The sequence below is a fragment of the Pteropus vampyrus genome, unplaced genomic scaffold (genome assembly GCF_000151845.1).
Source record: "Pteropus vampyrus isolate Shadow unplaced genomic scaffold, Pvam_2.0 Scaffold50, whole genome shotgun sequence".
Lineage (NCBI taxonomy): Eukaryota > Metazoa > Chordata > Mammalia > Chiroptera > Pteropodidae > Pteropus > Pteropus vampyrus.
In genome coordinates, this window is record NW_011888831.1 from 8,377,665 (window position 1) to 8,398,115 (window position 20,451).

The 20,451-nt window shown below is 49.9% G+C and overlaps 1 long non-coding RNA gene across 1 annotated transcript in view; it reads left to right on the top strand.

The window, feature by feature from the left end:
- Window positions 1–8,448: 8,448 nt before the first annotated feature.
- The window catches only part of LOC105291946, a 20,014-nt gene continuing 8,011 nt past the window's right edge, over window positions 8,449–20,451 (top strand). Inside the window, exon 1 of the long non-coding RNA XR_895869.2 lies at window positions 8,449–8,808. This is a non-coding gene — a long non-coding RNA (uncharacterized LOC105291946). The remainder of the gene's footprint in view (window positions 8,809–20,451) is intronic.

Genomic DNA, 20,451 nt, shown 5'->3' on the forward strand with positions numbered 1-20,451 from the left:
GGCGTTTGAGGTTGGGGTTTGGCAGTGGGACACTGGTATCCTCACGTATGCAATCCCTTCCTTCTGCTGTGTTCTCTTTTTCGCTTTTCAGATTCTGTTTCAGGCGTCCACCAGTTCCTTCCCTTCCCAGGCTCCACGGTCGCTAGCATAGGCGGGGCCAGTGTGCTAGGGCTCGCGGGACCACCTGTAGACGTTCTGAACCCTGGCCACACTCCGCTTTGCTCCCTGCCCCTCTACCCACCGCATCTTCCCATAGCTCTACTCCCCTGGCCAAACCACGAAGGATGAACTTATCTAGGATCCCTGTCTTACTTGTGGGAACATTGAGGCCCGAGGCGAAGGTCCCACACTAGGCAATGGTGTCGCCAGCGTTGGGGGTGGGGGTGTCTGGTCTTGCTGGTTTTGCGGGTCTAGAGGGCGGGAGAACTTCCCAAAAAGAGCATTAGAGTTTCTGGAATGGTGTTTTCTGGTTTCTGTTTGTTCCTTGAAAGATAAATTATCCACACCGTGCTTGTCCAGGAAGCCAACCATTTCGTCCAGCTAGTGGGTGTTTATTCCTCTACCAGCCCTTGTGAACTGAGCCTTTGAGTCTGGCTCCTAGCCAGCTATGGCACGCCCTACATCATTTCTAGGAGAAACCATCCACTTTAATATGACATGACATCAAGTGTCTCCTGAGTCACCCCACTCTGTCCCCTTCTTCAATTGTGACACTCAACACTGAATATGCTATTCCACATAGAGTCTCATTAATGGAACTTCGACTCTCTCATTCTAAATTCTGTACTTCTGTGAATGTGACCAAAAGTCATATTGCCTGTCTGGAGGCCTCATGGCACAGTTGACCATAGGGAGCTTCAGGTGGATTGAAAGTCAGCAGAGTCTCTTTGGGATGGTGCCTAGGGTTATCAGAAGACAGGATGTGGGGCTTAGGCAGCAGGGAAATATATTAATCTTTTCACGAAGATTCCAGTAAATGGAAGAGATGCTCTTGGCTTTTGGAGAAAATGTTGAGCAAGGTTGTCAGTGTCATCATAGAATTCTTACTAAATGCAAATCAGATATCCAGCAATAAGAAGAGGAAAGGTCCTGAACTACTGGATATTGCCTTTAATCCTATGCCTTAATTTGAATTTCTGATCCTTGGAACTCCAAGACTGGACATTGGGTTTCCTAAAGTAGCTGGGGCAGAGAATTCTATGCCAATAGAGTGAGATGGATGAGACGAGCCAAAGTCAATAAAAGAAGGTCAAGGTACGGAAGAGGTCAACACAGAGATGTTGGGGGAAACATGGGTCCCCAAAGGTGAAGAGCCAGAGGCAGGGGTCAGATATGGATCCCAGATCAAGGTTGGTCAATACATGCACCAGGGCGACCACGGGAACAGAGAGATCTTGCAATCACCTTGAAGGCCTGCAGGTATCTACACCTACCTCTGTGGGACTAGAGGTTGGTTATTGGCTGAAAGGGTGAGGGCAGAGACAGAAGGGGACACCAATGTTGAGTTTCTTGCACAACCTTTATTAAACCACTTAAATACCCTGGACTTCAATTCCCTTAGTTGCAAAATGCAAAAGTTGAAAAAGATGCTTCCAACATATCTTGTGGCCTAAAATTCTAAGTTCCCACCTCAGAGCCTGGACCTTGGAGAAGCAAGGGGACCTGAAGCTGCCCCATCCATCTCTCTCATGGCTGCCAAGGTGGTGAATCATAGTAACCCCTTTCACAGTGGGGCTTGGTCATAGTAACCTCATGATGGGATTTATGTGACCCTGGCCCCATCCAGAGAGTTATAATGAGTGCTCCCTGATAAGCAGGACTAGAGCTGCAAAGGCCCTGCACCCTGCCAATTTCCCCTTGCTCAGACCTCCCTCCAGTGCCCCCTCCTCTCAAGGTCAAGAACAGAACGCAGGGTTTCTGGTACTGCAGTTTGAGAGCTATGTAGGCAGACATAGCCATTATGGGCACCTGAAACCTCCAGGACATTAAAAAACAAACAAAAAAAACTTTAGTCAGCCTCTTTCTTCCTGGGAGTGAATATCATTTGATTTCAAAGCAGAATTTGGCAAGTATATAAATTTTGCCTCATACTGTCAGTTTTAGTCCAATATTCCAACCTAGAGATCTAAACTTTTTAACTCTTTCATTGAAAAATAAAAACAGATTCAAACCCACATAAATCAAGTAAATGTCTTAATGGATTATAAAAACCCCACCCAGGTCAGAGAACTTTTCCAGACACCCCAGAAACTACTTTCATTTGCCACCCACCCAATCATACTCCCTGACAGCCAGAAGGAGCCATATTCCCTACTTTTAGAGTAATTACTTCCTTGGATTTTTTACCACCTAATCGAGCATCTTTGCATCTTTATATCTATAGTTTAACTCTGCTCATTTTAAAAAGTGATCTTTTAAGCTTTTTTTATTCAGTCACTAGGATTCTCTTCTTTCCCTTTAATTTCCTTGTAATGTGTCAGTTGAGGAACCTGGCGCATCTGACCTGTAGAGTTCCCCACAGTCTAGACTTTGCTGCCTATAAACTCTTGGTGCAGTTCAAGTTTCTCTGTCTTTTACATTTCCTGCAAATTAGCTAGATCCAGACACTGGATCAAGGGCACTTTTGATCCCTTTGACAAGACTCCAGTATCACCTCCTCTGAGAAACCTCTGATTCCTCCAGGTGATGAGTCACTTAGCTTCTTGGCTGGGACCCCTCTGTTTGTCTCACACCATAGCTGGGAGACTCCTTAGGCCTGGGCCTGTGTCTCACTCGTGTCTGTGTTTCCAGCACCTGGTACAGAGACAGAGCCCTGACACAAGACAGGTCCCTACTTGAAGGGTTGAGGAAGTCTTGCCTGAGGAAGTGACACGGTGGCTGGGCCCTGGAGAATAAATAGGAATTTGCCTGAGTACCACAAGATCTTGGATATTTCTGCCATCCTTCAATCATCTTTGACACTCAAATATGATCTAGGTTGAAGCTAAGCAGGCAAGGGTGCTTTTCTTTCCCCCGTGGTCCCTCTAACCTTACATGTAAAATAGAATGTCAAATTAAGAAATATTCTCTGTAAACGGCTTTATTAGCAAACATTAAAGATCCAACCCCATTCTTCTGGACAAAAATTACCAGTTTTGAATCATGGACTGGTAAGAATGATAGCAACCATCCAACTCTCTCATTTTATAGCCACAGAAACAGGCAAAGAGAAGGGAAGTGATCTGTTCAAGGTCATTCAGAAAACTCTACCTTTATCACACAGATTAAGCTCTTCTGCAGGATAAGCACAAATCTGTTTGGAAAAGTCATCTACATTATTACTTGACATGTACCCAGGAGATGGCCCATTGCTTTGCCAGCCTGTGAGCTAAGCAGACACTTTGCTTGTCTAATATTCACCGCTGATCAATAGGAAAAGCACATAGTAATCAAAGTCACCAGGCTGTGGAGGTATGGGAGGGACGCAGGCACACACTGACAGTGGTTGGATTCTCCAGGACACACTCCTAGTTCTTCTAGACCAAGTGCTCTAACATTTTCCAGACACACATTCTGCCCACTGAAAACCTTTCAGAGAACCCTAAGTAACATGGCAGAGACTCTGGGCCAACAGAGGTCTTTGTTTTACTTTACTTCCCATGAGCAACCCACCACCCTCTCAGCCTCACTCCTTAGGTCATGTTCAGAGAGGGTGCAGCCCAGGCAGAGAGTGTCAGACCACCCGCTTCCTCCCCACCTCCAATTATGCGAGAAAACTGAATCTAGCTCAAAGCACTGCCTTGGCCTTTCTGAAATATTATTACACTTGGAAAGAATTGACTCCTTTCTGAGGAATTTACCCTTCTGCTGCTGCTTGTGTGCAAGGGATGCGTCTCCTCCTCGAGTGTCCGAGATAGATAAAGGAGCTCTTTATATGTTGGCTGAATGAATAAAGGTCAACAACAATGTCAGAAACTTCTCTTTCTACAGTTATGAAACAGTCATGCTGGGAGAAGTCAAAGAGAAAATCGCATTCCAGTTTTGCCAGTGATGAAACAAAGACCCGGAGGCAGAGATAACTTATCAAAGGTTGCACAGGAGTCAGAAACTGAAACAGGCCCCAAATGTTGATAAGACCAGTGATCCCAGTGTGGCTTTTCTGCAGTAAAGATTTCATGCCCAGCCTGTCTTTCCCCTAAGGGCTGAGGCTCTCCCTTCGTCTTAGCCACCTGGGCTGAGAGAAACAAAATCCACATAAATTGCCATTTAAGCAAAACATACTGAGAAAATATGGTCCACGAATTCCATAGTCACATACAAAATATTCCAGGTTATTTGCAGCCCTTTTCCTCCCTCTAGTCACCAGGATCCCTGTGTCTTCTGTCAGAGCTCTTTCTGACGGCAGGAAGCTGAAAAGAACCTAGCACAATCGTGACTGTAGAAGTGGTATCTGATAGGCTGGATGGTCCCGAGGAGGCAGCTGAGTGGAAAGGGCTCAGTATGGAGTGACCTTGGGTAAGTCATTTCATCCCCTCAAGCCCAGTTTCCATATCAGTAAACTAGGGGTTCTCCTTTGTGCCCTTCCACTTCACAGCACTTTATTTGCATTGCTAGAGATATGGCAGGTGTTCATTATTAGCAGAGAATCAATACTGTACCGTGGTGTTGATCTTAAATACCGTGACCGGTTTGGGCATTGGAGGCCACTGTAAATGTTGGCTCTCCTGCCCGTGGTGGATGGGGTCACTGTCTAAGAGGAAACTGGTGAAATCAACAGGTGTTGGAGCGAGTGCCTCTATCTATGTGGTTTAGGCCCAGGGGCCCCTGGGGAGGGTTTGGGTCAGCCAAGCCCATCCAGTAATGGCAAAGCTGAGCTCTCAGCAAATATTTACTGAGTATGCATTATGTGCCAGGCGTGGGGATACAGTAGTGTACTGTAGAAACAAAAAATTCCTATCCCAGCGGAGCTTATATTCTGGGAGCTGGAGGCAGAGATCAACAGCAGGGAGGCAGAATATACTTAAATGAGTAAAATACGTGGCATATTAGAGGAGACAAGGGCTATGGAGGAGAAAAAATCTGGGTTGGGGATAAGTAATGGAGAAAGGGGCTGCAATTTAAAATAGAGTGGCCAGGGAAGGCCTAGGGAAGACTCTAGAATAATGGAGCAAGAGAACAAGGTGTCTCCAGCTCTATGGAATTTTGGCCCCAAGGCAGATTGATCCCTTTCAGTCAGAGAGAGGGATGTATGTGGCACTCTGGCAGGGTGGCTGGGACATTAAAATTGTCCATGTCATACTACAGCTCCACCCCCACTTCGGGGTCTCTGAAGCCAGCCTGCTTAGCAGCCTGACTCCTGGGGGTCTTTTGCGGGTGGGGGCAAAAAAGACAGAAGCCACAGGGCAGACTTGGAGAGGTATACACCTTGTGAGAAGGGCAAACAGTGGCATGAATGCCTGGGTCTGGGCCTTTCTGCAATATTTACTAGGAAAGGGCTAGTGGGAAGTACACTAGACCTGGGAAGAGTCAGGTGAAGAGAGGCTGGTCTCAGGTCTGCACTTACTGGCTGAATGATCTTCCAGTTTTACCTGTAAAATGTGGGTAATACCTACACATTAAGGTCATTGTGAGAGTGTAAGGAGAAGCTTTTAGTACACATTCTTGGCACCTAGAAATTTCTCAGCTGAGAGCCATCATCATGGCATGTTCTCTAAGGTAGTATTTTTCAAATTTCAGAAGGTAAGCCATCAATAGGCTTAAAAGCAACATTTTTTAATAGAGCAGACTAGGATAACAAACATATCTGAATGCATAAGAATTGTTTCATGAGACGATAGATAGATAGATAGATAGATAGATAGATAGATAGATAGATAATTTCCTACCATGGGGTATAACTGAAAGGTTTTTTTGTATGTTTAGATTCTGATTCCTTTTTTAAATTAATTATTTTTTTAATCGAAGAACTTATTTAAATTTTCCCCCCATCTACCTCCCCCCTTTCCCCTACCCTCTGAATAACTGAAAGTTTGAAAGCCACTTTCCTAAGACATTGTTTCTCTAAAGATGGTTGTAAGGAGTGTTTTCTAACTTTAGTAATATGCATGCCACTGTCATCATTTATGCCGTATGAGAATAGCACTTGCATTATTATTTACTAAATACTTGCCTTTGAGTTGGCTCACTTTAACCATTAGTTGTATTGTAACAATATTCATGAAATTTACATTTAAAGTTATAAAATTGCTTTAACCTAAAGCCATCTCACGTCTGAACACTGCACTTTGGAAAACACCGGTGGTAAGAAGTGTGACCGTGAAAGCACTTTCTCAAAGTAAAGCTGGGGGTCAATAGCACTGTGAGACATGGACGAGTTTCAAACGCCCAGGGTCCCTTTCTGCCCCTGGAGGTAGGCCCAGTCCCATTGCCCAGCTTTCTGAGTTCTTGTAGTTGACCTTTCCACGGGGGCCACCTCAAGAAGCAAGGGACAGGCCCTGTCTGCTTGTGGATGACTCAGGTTTTTTCTTGGGATGTAACCCCCAGTGGAAGAGGCCAGGGCCTTAGTATCTATCTCTTTCTTCTGAACTGTGTTCTACCACTGCACCAAGTTTGCAGAATTTCCTTTCTTGTTCAGCTTTGATTCTATTGATGGGATTAGGTGCCCCCCACGGCCATGTCCTTTGATGTGGTCAGGGGGTAGCAGGGAGATTTCAAGCTCAGGGAGCAAATCTTAATCTTCTGCAGCCTTCTCTGGGATCAGCGCTGGGGTAAACCCATTACATCCCTGCCCTTTCATCCCCCCAGGACACCGCTCCTCCAGGCTCCTCGAGTCTCAGAGATCCAAAGGGTTTGTCAGATTTAGAAAGAGCAATAAAAGGGAAAGAGAAAGCAGAGCTCGAACCCTAGACCCCCTCCAGCACTGGCAACATCACCAGCAACGTTAGGGTATCTTCTTTCTTCCTTTCTAATCCTGGGCTCCCACAAAACAGGGATTACAGAGGCTTGGGACCAGCACCCCGCCCTGCCCCAACATTGGGCGCCTCTGCACTGTGTCCCTCCTGGAGACACTCCGTCCTGGGAGCACCTGCTCCTACACATCTGTCTGTCTTCTCCTGGGATCTCCACGTTGGGGCGGGGGTGAGGTGGGGGTAGCTGGCAAATTCAGCAGAGAAACCGTTCAACCCCCACAGCAGTGAGGTTTTAAGGTATGATTTGATTGGGGAGGCCAAGAAAGGGAACATAGCCAATATCTATGTCGGGCCACAGACAGCTATGTCTCTTTTTTAAAAAATTTAATCTAACTCCATGGCTCCATCTGAAGAGAGGTGAGAAATGGCATGGTGGGGAGCTCAATCTCAGTGTCATTCAGGCTTCACCATCGTTCCCTCTTCCATGGCCCCTGGAGTCCTGGGGATGTTGGCAGAGGCCAGTGGATGCTGGGGACTGGTCTCAGTGTAGTCAGGCAGTTTCTCCCGGAAGTCCTGGTGTCTCCAGAGAGAGAAAGTGGGCAGCAGGTTCTCAGGAAAGAGGATTCCACTGACCTCTCAATCCTCTCCAATCTTGGCCTTGCAGCTTTTCTGTACCACACTTTCTCTCCACAGTCCCCCTAAAGCACTGGTCCCCAACCTTTTTGATACCAGGAACCTGTGCTCCTATGAGAATCTAATGTCTGATGATCTGAGGTGGAGCTGAGGCAGCGATGCTAGTGCTGGGGAGCCGCTGCAGATATAGATGAAGTTTTGCTCACCAGCTTCTCACCTCCAGCTGTGCGGCCCAGTTTCTAACAGGCCATGGACCTGTACCGGTCCGCGGCCGAGGGATTGGGGACCCCTCCCCTAAAGGAACTCAGGTTTTCAGTAAGTACCGCTAGGAAGAGAGGTTGTCTGCAAGCGGCTGAACTAGGGAATCAAAAACATAACATCTTAAGAAAGCATGCCAATGGGTACTAGGCTTGGCGTTTTACATTTATTTCGTTGGTTTTCCACCAAAGCCCCGCAAGAAGGGCCTGGCTGGCTGGATTCTGGGTTCCAGATGGGGATGTTGAAGCCAGCTGCAGAAGCGATCGTCCCCCATTCGCGGACACGGCCCAGGAGCGGAGCGGCCGGCAGGGGGCTCTCCGCGCCGGCCTTCGTGGGAGGAAGCGCTAGCAGCGCCTCGGACGGGTCCGGGAAGGAAAAGGGAAAATTACTGGAGCTCAGGGGCGGGAAGGGCTGCGTGACTGGAAAGGAAGGCACTGGAGACTGTCGAGTCGGACTGCCTGCGACGCACTCGATAACCGGGGCAGCTAGGGCAGCCTGGGAGATGGAGCCTGGACCGCCCCCAGGCACCCCTACCCCCCCGGGTGTCTTCTCGCCAGCCCCGCAGGCTGGTGCGGGCGACGCAGGCTGGAGCGGGTGGCGCCACCGAGGGGCGGGCAGAGGGCGGGCCGGGGCGGGGCGCCGTCCTCTTGGCTCCGGAGGCGGTGCGGGCGGGCGCTGGCCGAGTCCGCCCGCCAGGAGCCGTGGGGCACGGAGCCTTCCTGATGTGTCACCAGCACGTGGAACCAGCTTGGGCCACGCGAGCGAGCGGAACTCCCCCAACTTTCGAGGGGTCTCGGCACCTCGCTCTTGTCCCAGCTGCGCCGGGCTTATGCTTCTTGGGGCAGGGGCGGCAGTGGCCCCTAGGTCCCGGGCAGGTTGAGCGGGGCCCGGGCTCCGCGCGCGCAGGGCTCCCGGAACGTCGGGGCGCAGGGCCTGGCTCGCAGCGACTCCCCCCAACCCCTGGCGGCGGCGCGGCCTTCGGTGGGAGGCGGCTCGGCCACGGCCCTGTGCCCGGCGGATCTGAGCGCAGGTAACCGAGGCAGCACGGATCTGGGCCTCGCGGGTACGGTGTGGGATCGTCGTGAAGTTTCTAGTGTAACTGGTGCTCAGCTGGGGGTGGGGGAGGCTAGGTCCCCGCACCTCCCCAGCCCCGTCCCTCGGCCTGCGCCGGGGCAGCTGGTGGTGGCCTGGAAGCTACCGCACGCCGAGCGTCGTGTAACCCTTCCAGAGCTGGTTCGGGGCCCGTGGGCCAAGGTCGGGCGGGGCGGGTGTCTTCTTTGGGAGACGCCGCTTAGGGGAAACCCGGAGTCTCAGCCGAGCGACGCGCGGTGGAAAGCGGGCGGCTGGACCCAGTCCGAGGGAACCCATGCTAGGCGCGCCCGCATCCCGAACTCCAAGACGCGCGGGAGCTGAGGACTGGGTCTTTGCGGGCGAGATGAGGGTGTCGATTCAACTGGCCTACAAAGTCCCAGTCCTCGGCTGCCGGGACCGCTGGCTCCTCCAAGCTCCCTGCCGGCTTTCTCCCCGCTCGCCCGAGTTCAGCGCCCAGGCAGAGAGAGGGACTCCGGCCGGGCTGCCATCTCTCGGGTCCGCGCTTGAGAGAGGGTGGCAAGGCGCGCTGACCCAGGGCTCCGTGCGGAGATTCGAGGGATCCCCGCGTTTCGCGGGAGCAAGGGAAAAGCGCTCATGAACTTGAGCCGGTCATTGCGTGCAGTCCGTGTCTTGCGGGTGGAGCAGGGATGCCTGCCAGGGCAGCCCAGGAGCGAGGGCAGAGAGACGGCTCTCCTCTCCCCAGCGGGCCGAGCCCGTTCGCCTACCAGGGCCTGTCCTCCTGCGCTTCTCAGGGCGGCAACCGCGAGCTTGGGTATGAGGAGGACCGCCGGATTTCTAGAGTTGCGCCTAAGGAGCTGGTGCGGAGGTTTAGCCTCTGTAGACGGGAAGCCCCTGTGCCCCCTGCACCCCACCGTTTCTTTACCGATGCATCTTTGTGGGTGTGTTCCTAATGGCTGGTCTTTTGTTCCCTAATGTATGCCACAGAATGCTGACTCGCGTTAAGTCCTCGTCAAGTTTTGTGCCGAGATTCCTTTCTGAAACCCTCTATCCAATAACTTTGTTTCTACATCCGCCAAAGAAAAACCCCACCAACCCCAGAAACCTCGGTTTTGCCTGGTGTTAGAACTTTTTGTTTGTATTATGTTTTGGTTGTTTTGGCTGTGGGGGCCTTGGAAAAACATTTGGGAACACTCAGTGAGGTGACCTGAACTGAGTGAGGGCAAGTTGGTAAAATAGGTCATCGTGGGCCCTTTCTTCCTGACTTCGGAAAACGGGAGAGGTTTCTAGAAACAGGCAGGAGGGGGAAAAACCAGCCCAGCCAGGTTGGCCCACCTCTCTCGAAGTTGCGCAAAGACCCATTCTGGAAGGTTTTTCCACAGGCTTCCCTGAGTTCTGTGAGCTAGTGTAGAGGACATCTTGCAGGAATCCTTTGACACTGCTGTTTGGGTGGCCTACAAGGAAGGGTGTGGAGAGGAGCTCCATGGGCTGTGGGGTCACCGAAGCAGAGTTGGGCCTGTGAGCCCAGGAGAGGGCATAGCCCTCCACTGCCGTTGGCCTACATTTTTTCAGTGTGAGCTTTGTCCTGTAGGCTCTAGTCAGTGGAACGTGCAAATGCCAGAATTACGGGAGAAAAGACTTTTTTTCGACCACGTATCTAAATGTACATGCGACTTGACAAATTCTCAATTTTGAGGCAAAATTGTCTGGGTGTGGACTGACAGGAGCTTCAAACTGGAGGCTTTGCCCTAATTAAGGAAAATGTTCTCTTCGGAGTACTGAGTCAGGTTGGGAAGAGAAAGTTCTCCCTTTGAACCCATGCCTCTCCCGGCCCCGGGGATCAGTATCTTAAAGTAAATGAAGTGGAAATCTCCAGAATATCGTGGGGTCATAAAACACTCGTAGTACTGGGCTGGAGCAATGAGATGCAGAAAAGCAAGCAGAGTTGGCTGCTTTGTACCTACCCTGGAGGGGACGGGCATGGGGACAAGTGACATAAATCTCTGGAAATAAGGCATAAGGAGCCTGGCAGTGCCTCTCGTCTCCCCTGGCCTGCTCCAGGTGGGAGGCGATTTTCCTTCAGGCTGTGCCCTGTCCTCTAGGGCTGATCAGAGTTTGAGAGATTTTTAGGAAATGGCCTTGGCACTTCATTTATTTGGGGGAAGTGAGCAATTAGGATTTTCCTTCTTGGGATTTTTCCTTTGCAGAATGTGATTGAATCAGCTACCCATTTGGCTGGTCTGTCCTTCGGTAGCCGATTTGTGCTTTGATCTAGGCGTTTGTGCTTTGATTTAAGCTGTTGTGTTTAGGAGTTGTGTTTTGAGAGCTTTTTGATTTTGCTGTACCTTTTGATTTCTCGTAGTTTCCTGGAGCAGATGCCTCCTTCTTTCCCCTCACTCCCACCTCAATCCATTCCTCTAAGCTGGGTATCTAAGCTGTGAAGTCAGACTTGTTTGCCCTGGAGCCCGCTTCAAGAAGCAGCTAAATAAATGCAAGGTGGAAAGCTGGTGGGAGGGAAGGATTTTAGCCAGACCCCCAGGGAGACCCACAGAAGACTCCCGAAATCCAGCTGGACTCCTAGTCCTGCCTACTTGCATTCCGTCAACTCTTAAGTAAATTGCAACCTGGTGAATAATTAACCTTGCCCTCACAGTTTTTTGTTGTTTTTTTTTTTTTTTTAAAGAAAAATAAAATCCCAACCTATGAAAGATTAGAGATCAATTTTTGTCCAGCAGGAATGGGTTGACAAAGGAGGTGTTGAAAGAAGCCAATCCTCTCTACCTCTAAGTCTTAGCTACTCCAGAATTTCTGATACTTAGAAATCCTTCCAGATTTCGCTGGTGGCCTTTCCTGGGTGTGGTGGGGGCAGAGGGGAGGAGGAAGCTCTGAGCTGCTTCTCTAGGTCTCCTTCAATGCCTCTTTGCCCAAAGCTGAGCTGTCTGAACTCTCCGAGATGGTCGGGAATTTGTCCCCTACTCGGTGTAGCAACAGCTTGGCCCTCCTGCATGGAGTTGATTCCGCTGCCAGGCCAGTTTGCTACTCTCTGTGCGGGATGGTAAATATTTGGCCTGTCTCAGTACTTACACACAAAAGAACACGCTCTTGATTTGTGACAAGTCCGTGAAAGAGCTGTCTCAGAAGTAAGGGATCAGTCTGGGTTCCATGAAGCGTTTCTCTCGAAGCAGTTTAGGGTAAGGGCCATGAAGGCAGACTTTGGATCCAGATGTGCTGGAGTTGGAGTCCTAACTGCCACTTGCCAGCTGGGTGGCCTTTGACAAGTAACTTCTCTGTGCCCATTTCTTCCCTTGTGAACGAGTGTTATGATACCTACCTTGTAAGTCTGTGGTGAGGCTTATATGAAAAATGTAGGCACAGCGCCTGGCACACAACAGTAGACCTTTGACTGGTAGTCCTCATCTCTTCAGCTCTTATTTTGAATCTGCCTGTGTATATGTGCTGGTTGAAAAGGGTGCAGAGTGATTGAGATCTCCGGCTTGTGGGTCTCTGTTGCTTGCTAGCTTGTGGCCTTGGGCAAGTTACCTAACCCACTGGCAACAGCAGCTTTGTAGTAATCATAAGGCTGGGATAATGTCTGGGAATCCCTTCCCTTGTCTGAATCTCAGTTCTCCAGTTTTTATTGCTCACCAACCATGTGCCAGAGACTGAGCCAGGCTGAGGTTCCAACCTTGGGTAAGATGGGCATGGCCCCTCACTGCTCACTCTGATTTATACCCCAGCTCTGAAAGCAGACGAGGAGTATTGTGAATCCTCTTGTGGTGGCTGAGGCCGAGACTGGGAGGGGCGGCGGGGAGAGGTTCCCTCAGGACCTCACAGCTGCCTTTGGTGCCGCGGGAGGCAGATGCCCAGCCCTCTGGGTACAACTGGCTACCACGTTGGGAGCCAATAAACGTGAGCTGTGAACAGGAGGTGGATGGGCCTGGATTAGTCAGCAGAGTCCTTAAAGGAACCCTGGGTGTGCAGATGTGGCCACCTCATACATCTGCTCTGTAGTGCAGTCAGCCTGAAAGGCCCAAAGACTCCGATTCTAACACTGAGCACATTTCATGAAAGGTCCCCAGGAAAGGTGAATTGCCACAACTGCTCTTGGCTTGCCTGCTCATTGACCGAGTGGGCAAGCTAAACACACTCTAGTGGGACCAGTCAAGCAGAGTACAAAACCAGGAGGGGTAGGGGAAGGAAATAATTCAGTATTCCAAAAAAAAAATGCTAAAGAGTGATTATCATGGGGGGGGGGATCAATTTCATTGGCCTTCCTTACACTTTTTTTTATAGCTGAGAGTTTTTATTTTTGAATTTCAAACTGGAGGTGAACATAGACCATCATCTTTTCAGTGCTTTAGAGCCGTCAGTAGTCCTAACTGACCCTGGGCAGTGGGCAGGGCATAGAAACAGAGCAGGTGACTTCTCACCCACTGCACAGCTCCCTCCCACCTTCCTCTGGCACAGTCTGGGGAATTTTGAAATCACCCTGTAGCCAGACCCCTTGGGTTAGCTGCCCAGGGGAACTGGGGAGGGAGGCGCTATGTGGAAAGAACCATCGCCTGATTTCAATCTCAGTTCTGCCACTTTGGGCCTGAGAGCCCCCTTCTATGTCAACTGGGGGGTTGGCCTGAATATAGTGTGCACCCCTGTACAATCTTCTAAGATTCCGAGCCAGGAAGAGCAGAAGAGGGCACAAGGTTGGAACCTGGGCCTGTGGTTTGGAGGGGTGGGAGGGGTGGGGGAAGGATTCAGAGATGTGCAGCTGGGAAATTTGGATCAATCTATGAAGATTTTGTGGTTCATTCTCATGAAACTCACTTCCTCTCACTGGATTTCTGCCCTGGGGTGTGTGGGGTTCAAGGGAAAACACTGGCTTCTCCTTCTTGGTGACTAAGGCTTAAATTCTGGTCTTTCTAAGCAGACGTTTAAGAAACAATCCTCCATCTCTCCATGTCCATTGTAAGGTAGACCTCCTCCCCCACCTTCTAAAAATGATTAAAACTGCATCGCTGCTTATCTGTTGATGGCACCTGGCTTTGACTGGTGGAAGACAGAAAATGCTTTCTTGCTTAAAGCGGGCATTGGGGAAAGGGCATTGGCTTTGCAATTGGAAATCTGGCTCTCCCGTGGACTAGCTGGGTGACCTTGGGCCAGTGATGTGCCCTCCTGAGACTCAGTTTCCCCATGTGTGATAGTACATGTCCACTTTGTAGGGCTTTATGAGAATTACATGAGAATGCCTGTGTGAAACGCTGGGCACGTGGTAGTGGGGAGTACATACATGGTAGCTGTTCTCAAGTAACATCGTAGTTCATCCCAGGGCCTGTGGAACCAATGAAGAAACCCCAGTGAGGTCAAGGAAGGATAACCTGAGCCTGGCAAGCCTGCTTGCTGGCTTAGTATCTGGAGAGAAGACATTGGAAGAAAAGTAAGTCCTCGCTGTGTGTGCTAGGGGAGGTGGGGAGTTCCTATTTCTTCAGGGAGACATGCCTGGTACAAGCTAAGAGGGACAGGGGGTGAGGGGTGGCTGAAGTTGTTCACTTTTCCAGGAGTGAGTGCATGCAATCACTGTGCTCCAGCGCATCTCAGGGGACAGGTTAGTGGGAGAGTCCGAGTAACGTTCTCTTGGATTTCTTTCTCCTGAGCTCGCTGTTGTAAGCTTAAGAAGATGAAAAAAAATTTCTTAAAGAAAATGCGTCCTTGCTCTTGGAACTTCTAAAGCAACAAAGATATAGGACTTGCCTATAAGCAAAATGTTGGTCTCCAATTTACCTGGCCAGACCACTGTATATTGGGCGAAAGTCAAACACTTGCTCCCAGCTGGTCAGTGTGGAGGGTTCACCCTCCTCTGGCCTGCTTCTCTCTCCCTCTGCCCCTCCTCCTATGTCTGGTGATAGCAAGTGTTCATTGTGGCTCAGGTCTGGGCGCATGCTAACCTTGGCCAGATCGCTGAATGTTAAACCATTTGGCAAAATATCACATTTCGACAATGGGCCTTTTCTATATAGATGGGAATAGAGGGGGGCAGTGCCAGGGTACTGGAAAACCACTTAAGCATTGACAGGGGACAGGGGGCAGGGTCCGGGATCCTGACTTTGAATGTAAGAGGTGGGGATGGAGCAGGGAGTTGCTCCTTAAAATAGAAGTAGGCTAGAAAACCAGCACCTTCTCTTAACAGAGCCTGAGTGGCGGAGGGGCTGATGCCAACCTACGCTGGCATCTTTCCTTTCGTCCTTTCGGTGGATTTTGTTGTAATTAGACAAGCCGTGACAAATATCCCATTGCCCTTTGGCTGGGGAGTTGTGAAGAGTCCTGCCTGGAAACCCAGCCTCCTTCACTTGGGAGCCATAATTAGGCAAGGGAACAGTTCACGGGCCCTTGATTCAATAAAGACCCTTTTATGATGTTGGTTTTTCCCAGAAAAATAATACCACTTTGCCCCGTTTATTGCATTTAGATGTGTAATCATATTAGACTAAGCAGCCCGGGGGACCAAAGTTACGTAGTTAGAGTTTTCACCAAAGCCTGTTACCCTGTCTTCAGAGGAAAACAGTGTCCTCAGTAAAAAAGAAAACAAGGACCATCTTTGAGGAATTTCTCCCTTGCCATTTAAAGGACATATGCTTCCATCAGGGTGAGAAGCACGACCCAGGGAGAAAAACCAGAAAGTGAAACTAACTTGACTGGCCAGTGTCAGTGCAGCCCTGCCTCGGCCCAGGCAATGCTTGCCCAGCCTAGTCCCGGCCTCATCGGCAAACGATGTTTGTCAGTCAGACAAGTAGCACATGTCCTGCACGGGGCCAGAGTAAATGCCAGAGAGGATGCCTGTGTCCTTTCCACCAGGAGTCGTGGTGTTCCAGCACATGTTTACCACAATGGCAGGACTGTGAGGGGCAGTTCTCTGCCTCCCTCAGGCTTTTCCTTGTTGGGGCAGGCAGCCCTGATTAAATATAGTCCTGGAGGTCATGGGCAGCTTCTGTGGTTGGGAGGGCTTACCTGGCTGCTGCTCACGTTCACTAGACACACCTCCTAGGCACTTGGCATTGGGAGGAAAGCCCTGCCTATAACACACTCACCTGCAGGCCCTCTCCCCACGTAGCCATCCCCTCTCCCCACGTAGCCATCCCCTCTTACCTTCTTACCCTGAGTGTTGTGTCAGGCAGGCTAAAAACATGCCCCAATCACACAGTAAAATCCTTCCTCAAAATCTGCTCAGTGCCAGGGTTAAGTAGGGATCACCAGCGGAGTCCAGAACCTCTTTCCCAATTTGAGATTTAGAAATCTCAGGCGCTGAGGAAATTTCTCGGAGTCATTCATAGGAGTGCTCTGTTAAGAAAGAGGATATGATATTTCAGAAAGTTAATACTGTGTTGCATTAAAAGGAGGTTGGGGTGGGGGGATCCAATTGATTCCAGGACGTCCGGTATGTTATTGCCAAAATATCTTTTTCAGATATATCATCCTTTAATGCAGAAGAACTGCATTTTATAGGAAGTGGTGCATCTGTTTACAGAGAGTGTGTGTTAAGATATTCTTTCAGTAACACTATCTTAAGGTTTGAGGTGATTTTTTTTAAATTTTATACTTTAGGCTTTCTGGATATTTTACACTTTTTTGAAGAAGTGCTATTAAATTACATAGAAGTAATATCTGTTTTTTTGTTTTTCCGCCCAAAGGAGTATAATTAGAACATCCGAAATCAGATTACCCAATTAGTACATTTTTCTAATTAGCTGTTTAGGAATTTGCGATGAGATAACTTATTTTAAATTTCCAAATGAAACCTGGGCCACAGGGAGGCTTTGAGGAAGGTACGCAAGGGGAAAAAATCATGAGTTTTCAGTTTTAGCTACTACCACTCACCTGCTCCCCCAAAACACCTAAGTGCCTGCCCATCAGGCAGCAACAGTGACCAGAAAACAGTTTTATTGTCCTTGTCCCAAGTAAACAGAGTTCGAAAAATTATTCATTGATGTTGGCTTTTCTCTGCCCCTGACAATAGAGCGGGCAGTCACTTTGCTACATTCTTCAGCAATAATGTTAGTAGCTGTTTGGAGAAAAAATTCGGGTGATATGAGTTCAGTTTGCGTTTTCTGTGTGCCTTGTGTGCGTGCTTTCTTTGAGCTAGGTGGCCACTGGGGCAGTCTGCAGGGGTGGGGATGTCCAACCAAGACTTGGGAATGAAGTCAGGACCCAGCTTTTGCACTTTGTGATTGTTGTTGGTGCAGGCCCATAATCCTTTATCTGAAATTGTGAACTCCAAAAAACTCTGACGATCAAAAGTTTTTGTAATTAATTTTGTGGGAAAACTCGACCCAAACCGACTTAAGACGTACATAGTCTGTATTTATCTTGAGGAGTATGAATATTCATGGGTTTCATTGCAGAGACATTGATATGTTTGATTAAGGGTGGTGCCCTGCTGGGCTCTTGCGTAATATGTATTATACCATGTTACTTTTTTAAAGCCTGAAAAATTCTGAAACATGTATGTCCTGAAGGTTTGGGGTAAGACATTGTAGCCCTGTCATAGGAACATCAGCGTAATGAATATGACAGCAACTCTGTGCCCCAAGGCAGAGTCGCAGCCTTTCCAGGACTTTTCTTCTTCGGTGACAGGAAGAGCCTGTAGGCTGAGTGAGGGGCCAGCTGGCCAGATGACCAAACGGCAGGCCCCGATGGCCCTCAATGCCTGGTGAGTCCTTCCCTTACCAGGCCTTGAACTCCGTGAAGGCTCAGTGGAGCCTTGCTCGCTGTTTTATCCTCGGTGCCCACCGCATACTAGGTGCTGAGTGAATATTGAACTGGTCAGAAGCAGGGGTCAGCAAACATCCGTGAAGGACCAGTAAATATTTTAGGCTTTGAGAGTCTCTGTTGCAACTCTTCTGCTCTGCGGTTGTGGCATGAAAGCCATAGATAATACGTGAATACTATACTTGTGTTTTCAAAAAACTTTATAAAAACAAGTGCTAGACTGGGTTTGGCCCGTGGGCCCACAGTTTGCTCTCTCCTTGTGAGAAGGACAAGTGCATCTGTAAACACTTTTTCCTTCACCATATGTTAGCCCTGCTATCTGGTTGTCATGTTTTCCTGTCCCAGTAGAGTCACCTTTAAGGAAATAAAAGCTGCAGCTATAACGCCAGTGCTCACCCCTGGCTTCAGCTCCTGTACAGTCTGGAAATGTGGGCCAGCGTAAGGCGCTGCCTCTGACCTCGTTGGTGAGCATGTGTATTTGTGTGGACAGATGCATTCGGGCTCCAGTCCAGTTGGGCCAAGGGGCACTCAGACCTCCACCCACTGATGAGTTTTGGGGGCCAAGCCAACCTCAAGGAACACTGGCCATCAGTGTCAGGCCAAGCAGGGCTGGAGAGCTTTCAGGACGTGGTGGGGTGGGGGTGCTGAAGGAGTGGGAGTGAGTGTTTAAGAGCCAAGGTGTTCTTAACAAAAGAATTTCTGGCAGAGAGATTGGTTATCGTAAACTTGGGCTCTGATGGATGAGATTCAGGTCTCCTGGCTTTGTTCATCCCAGGCCTGGAACGGCCTGCAAGGCTGAGTAGGCTTTCCACTGCAGCGGAGGCTTCAAGCCAGCCGAGCCCTCTAGCCCCCACCTCCAAAGCGGCCTGGCCTGGGGCAGACTGGGTAGGTGGCTGGATAGAGGGGCAGGATCCTGGGGAGACTGCTCCCCTAAACTGGGAGCACCAGCATCCCTCTGCCCAGCCTGACCCAGCTCTCTGCCAGGGAAGTTTGGCCCCTAACTCGGAGCAGGCCTGGCCTCTTCAGGCCCTGGGAACGGACTCTCTCAGCCAGCCCCTGCCACAGGCCTTCTGTGTGCCCTGTGGCTTCTCTATAGGAGGGGCTCCCCCAAGACATTCTGGGACTTCTGCCCTCTGCCCAACCACCTCCTTTTAGTCAGGGTGTGACTGGTGCATATTTTTCCTTCTAGAGCAAATTCCAAACAAGGGTGATATCTCTGCTTGGTCTTTCTTTTCCTTCCATCATGGTTTTTTGGGTTGTTGGCTGTGTTCAGGAAGCCCCGACAGCTTTTCAGCCCTCGGCAGAAGTGGGCAGCCTCTCAGTCATCACTGTGTATTCAGCAGAGGCCAGGTATAGAGCCAGGGCTCGGGAAAGGCCTGAGGAACCAGACTGGGGGGCTGGTGTGTTTGGTGATGGGTTAACTCTGCTGTCGGAGCCAAGCCCAGGTGGGTCGCCTTTACCTACTGAGCGTGGCATGGAGAGATCCTCTGGCCGTGGCCCTGGTACAGCCCCATCCCCCCCAATCTCACCTCCTTGTTATTGAGCACCTAGGCCAGGCACTGCCTGTACCATGGTGATAAGACAGCCCAGAGCAGTGGTTCTCAAACTTGGGTGCCTCTGAAAACCACTTGAGGAGCCCATTAGCAACGCAGACTCCTGGGCCACCCAGTCAACCTCAGGGGCCCTGGAGCCAGCATTGTTAATAAGCATATATGATGCAGGTGGTCCCAGGACCATGTTGCCTGTGAGCTGGTTGGTAGGTAAAGCAGTGTGATGTGTATGGGGTTGGGGAGCAGGGAGAAAGAAGGGTCTCTAAGCCAGGGAGGGGTTGGAGTCAGGAAAAGCATGCAGCAGAGGTGAGCTAAAGCTTGAAGAACAGAGCAGGGGATGGTCTTCACAGCCCAATCGAATGCTTTGTGCCAGGCGCAGTTCTCAGCCTTTGATGGGAATGAACTCATTTAATCCTCCCAACAACCCCGTCAATTTCAAAAAAAAAAAGGAGCAGACTGAAGCACAGAGGGGTGAATTAACTTGCCCAAGGTTCTATGGCTAGTTCATGGTGAGCTGGGTCTTACCCTCTTACTCCATTCCCCTGGATTGCGACCCAGGCACCAGCTCACGCAGAGGCCATGCAGACTGAGGGCTGGGGCTGTGTAGTAGGTGAAGCATGATGCAGTCATGTTGTTGAATGGTTCAGATGGCTCGGATCCTAGCGTGTGCGGACAGCTTGGGTTTTGCCAGTAGGGGACATGGCTGTGATCTTGGTTAGGGGAGAAAGCTCTGGGTAAAGTGACAGTTGCCGTAAGAATTTTAAGAGGGCTGAGGCTGTAGCTGGGGTTCCCAGCATGCTTCCTCTCAATCTGAACAAGGCAGGATCTAGAATGTGGGACCAAGGTGCAGTGTTAGTGCCGGGGAGCAGCGAGGCCTGTGCCCTGTTGCTCTTCTGAGAGAGGAAGAATTCTCTGTGGCCTGAGTTCTTGGACATCCCCAAGGAGCCTGTCTAGCCCCTCTGCCCTTGGGGTCTGAAGGTAAGGGGGAAAGGAGAGGGGAATACACTTGTGGTAAGGAGCCAGCTAAGTGCTCTGTATACTTTCTTCCCTTCAATCCTCACATCACCCCACAAAGTAGGCTTATCTATTCCTGTTTACAGGCGTGAAGGCTGAGGGAAGTGCAGAGAAGGAAGGTGACTTCTACACAGACATCAAGTAAGCAGATAGTGGCACCAGGTCTGTCTTCCATGGATTGTGCTTTTCACCACAGTGGGGACACGCATGTCCCATGTTCTGAGTGGCCTCAGGTCCTGCACACACAGAAGGACCACTGAATAGATACAGTGCCAGGCTGAGCAGGGACCCCGATGTAGAGA